Source organism: Octodon degus, unplaced genomic scaffold (genome assembly GCF_000260255.1).
Source record: "Octodon degus isolate 3935 unplaced genomic scaffold, OctDeg1.0 scaffold00247, whole genome shotgun sequence".
In the NCBI taxonomy this organism is placed as follows: domain Eukaryota; kingdom Metazoa; phylum Chordata; class Mammalia; order Rodentia; family Octodontidae; genus Octodon; species Octodon degus.
In genome coordinates, this window is record NW_004524823.1 from 1,910,580 (window position 1) to 1,914,497 (window position 3,918).

The 3,918-nt window shown below is 37.3% G+C and overlaps 1 pseudogene; it reads right to left on the reverse strand.

Moving 5' to 3' along the window:
- Positions 1-3,075: 3,075 nt before the first annotated feature.
- On the reverse strand, positions 3,076-3,671 carry LOC105740960 (annotated as a pseudogene).
- Positions 3,672-3,918: the final 247 nt, after the last annotated feature.

A 3,918-nucleotide genomic window follows, 5' to 3' on the forward strand; every position in this document is an offset into this window, starting at 1 on the left:
AGTAATAGAGTAATTCCAGTAGGATCAGTCTAAACTGAAATGTTCTGTAATTGTGAAATCCACATTATATTTGGAAAACTTGATTTAAAAAATGCTAATGGAAAATTTCTAATCCTTTTATCAATTATAAGTTTATTTGTTTCATTTTGTTTTGTTTTGTTGGTACCAGGAATTAAACTCATGACCTTGCACTTGCCAGTTAAGTGCTGTGTGACTGAGTTATATAACCAATCCCTTGATTATAAGTTTAAATGATATTTTGGATGTATTGTACTAAATGAAATATATTATTGAGGTTACTTTTTTCAATATGGCAATTAGAAAATTAAAAATGCATACAATGCCTACATATTTTTAGTATTGTTACAACACTAGCTTAGGACATGGAATGTAAATCATATGTGAATGAACATGAAGAATTCAAATATTTTCATCTTACAGAGAAAATCACTTTCTTATAAATAAATAATTCAAATTCTTGGAAGTCACACAGCAAGTTAATTAAATGCTCAATTGCATTTATTCTATGGCTGTGCTCTGCACTATTATAATCTGTATTCATTCAAACTACTTACCGCTGCTTTTCTCCATTTTGCAGCAACAAACCAGCAGGATTTCCTGTGAGTTCTTAACCAAGATGTGCATTTTCAGTCTCCATTAAGTCCTAATTCCACGGACCTGAGAGCTAAAGAGAACCGGAAGCAGCCACGGGCCTAGCTCTCTTAGCCCTGATGGAGCGGCTCAGAAAGGCAACCTGGCTGGGTGGGCAGCAGCCTTTTTGAACAGAGGAAATAACATAGTTTGGTGCAGTTTGGCACTTTTATTTTACGAAGATTAGATTCTAATGTGTTCAGCAAGGCACAGAAGGAAGAGATGGTTTCCAATAGAGAAGGACCTGCGAGGAACTTGCAGGGAAAGGTGATCCGGCCGTTAAGGGAGGTCTGAGGTCTTGGACAGGTCTGAGATAGGTCTGAGCGCGGAGGGATGACCAGGGAGAAAATATGCAGGGATCTGAGCAGCTTCTGAGGATGAAAGTGAAAGGACAGTAATATTTAAATCTATTCTGTATAACAAGTATCATCTAAAACCAGATTCCTTTTAGCAGATCAAAAAATAAATAGAGTGTAAAAAAATTAAATAATTTGATAAAGGTCACACAATTATTACGTATCAAGGGCAGAATTAGGATTCATTGATATATGGTTACAACTCCTTTTCATTTTCAAAAAAAATGTTTATTTATTTGGTACAGGGTCTCGCTATGCAGCTTGGACACGTAGTGATCCTGTTGTCATAGCCTCCCCACTGCTAGGATTATAGGCATGCATCACCATGGTTGGTTTTGGTAGCTGGCTCAGCTCCGGGCTGGCATGGCACATGGTACCAGGGATTGAACCCAAGTCCTTCTGCTTCCCAAGCAGTCACTTAGACCGCCGAGCCATCTCCCAGGCTCACAACTCCCTTCCAAGTGTTAAAGCTAAATTAAAAGGTACATCTCCAAGAGTGAAAAATTGGAAAGTGACTTAAGTAAGTTACTTTCTCTAAAATTTTCACTACTTGAATGACAGAAGTCTATGTGTGATGTGGGTCCGAGTGTAATGGGGTATAACTGTGGGAAATTCCTAGGAGGAGCCTTGTATCCTCACTAACATGGCTTCCTGTTAAAATCAATGTGGCTCTTTTTTTTTTTTTTCTATTGAGCAAAGCTATCAGGGACCTCTAGCTCTTTGAGTGTTGCTTCCTGGCTTAAGTGCAGATCCTTCAGCCTGCTGGTGTTGTACACAGCTGGTGTGTTTTCACCCTAACTGTATCTTGTAGCAGGCCCCATCTGGGACAAGTTCTGCTTATTGCTAAAAACTATGAAAACCTCCTAGTCATAAATGGCTTGCAGCTGTGTCAACAAGGCTTGCTATAAAAGACTGAGCTTAGCTCTGCTTTTCTGCTTGTTAGAGCCTTCCTGCATGGAGCGTGGCTGACCAGCCACCCAACCAGCTAATAAGGGCTCACCAAATTCCAATCTGTTCTGGTCTCAGTCTCTGTTTAAGTTGTACCTGGTATACAGAGAGGGGAGAAAGTGGTCTAGTGAGGTGTTTAAACTTGAAACCAAAGAATATTAAAGAGGAAAGGAGAAAACTTGAAGCCATTCTTCAAAGCTGTGGAAACACCATCATAATGAAAGACCTCAGAATAAATGGCAGATTGGTTTCTCTTGTAACTAGTCAAAGTTTTGAACTTGCCCAGGTCCCTAGCATCATATAGATGGTCTGCACATAAATATATTTAAACTTTAGTCTTTCATTAATTGGATAAAAATATCATGAAGAGTTCTGGTAAAGTCTTAATACATTTATGTGGAAAATTGAAGCTATTAAAAAAGCCCTCTAAGCCAATAGTTATATAGCTTGATGGTACCATCGTGTCACCTCATCTTCTTAATTCCCAATTCTCTATTTTTGTTTTATATTATTCTTTTTTATATTATTCTTATAAATAATTTTTATTCATTTCACCTCACATATTCAAGGACTCAAAAACTCTTGTAAACATGATACCTGCTTCTCACTTCAGTAAACATTTCCATCATGGGCTCTGAAGTAATTATTTCATTGATTAAAAACTTGTGTGAACTTTCTCTGGCATACTATTGACTTTTAACCACTTACCTATCAGGTCTATTAGCAAATGACAAAGTAGCTGAAGGTAGGAAAGTAAGAGTGGAAGTAGAGAGAGAAAAAGAAAAAACATAATAATGTGAAGCTTTATCAATTTGCGAATTTAACTTTTACTTGTATGCTCTTTTCATTAATTGCTCTGGGTTTTTCTATCTTGATTTCTCAAGGTCCTTGTTTCTTCTATCCACTGTTTCCCTTTCATTTAGCTACAACCGATACACTTGGTGCAGGCTTCCTCCTTAGCTCAGTGAATCACAGCCTCTAATATCGGCTTTTTTGAAGAAAAACTTTGATTTTCTCTGGTGTTTAAAATGGCAATTACCATTGTTTACTTTTCTTCTATTATCTTTAATTTCTCCTTTCTTATTTTTTTTTTTAGATTTTATTTGTATTTATTTTATGCTTAATTTGTTCCTGTGCCATAGGTTTTTGTTTTTTTCAGTTTCTCCTGGGATAAACTTTTCTTCTGTGCAACTTCCTCCTCTGGTTTAGGAACAATTTATTTCCTTTCGGTAAGGATCATCTCAATATAGCAGGGGGAGCTCATGTATGGATTAATGTGGCCACGAGCTCTATAAGTACGGCGGCGCATCTTGGGTGCTTTGTTCACCTGGATGTGTTCAATAACCAGAGAATCTACATCTAAACCCTGAAGTTCAGCATCACACTCTGCATTTTTAAGCATGTGCAGCAAAAATTCAGCACTCTTTTTGGACCACCAACTCTGTGTCCAGCCCCACTGTTTGGCCTGGGCACACCTGTCAACTCCACCATTGTGACACCAGTGTGGCACACATTGCTTCTTTAGTGTGACATCCTTCAGATACTTGGTGGCCTTTTGAATATGTGTATTCTTTATGGCCTGGGAAGCTTCATGTGTATTCTTAAGGTGAACATGAAGATTTTAGCCTCTTGATTTGCATGATTTTGTGGGGTTTTCTGGGTTGAGAGGGTAGCGAACCATTTCACAGGTCACCTCCGGCAGCTCAGAGGAAGAGCTCTCCTTTCTTATATGTTTTTAACTGTATTTAACTTTAAGTTTTGGTAAAATAACAAAAGAAATAATATATTATTGTTCTTAGCATTGCTCTTTCTTCAATGAAATGACATTTACATATTTACCTTCTTTATTTCTTACTCAGTGAACTGTTATCAGGAGTCTCAACACAGTGTAAATGATAAGTTAGTAAAATTTGCAAATTTTCAGCCAGTTTATGGGTTAAAATCATGTATCTAAAATATATAT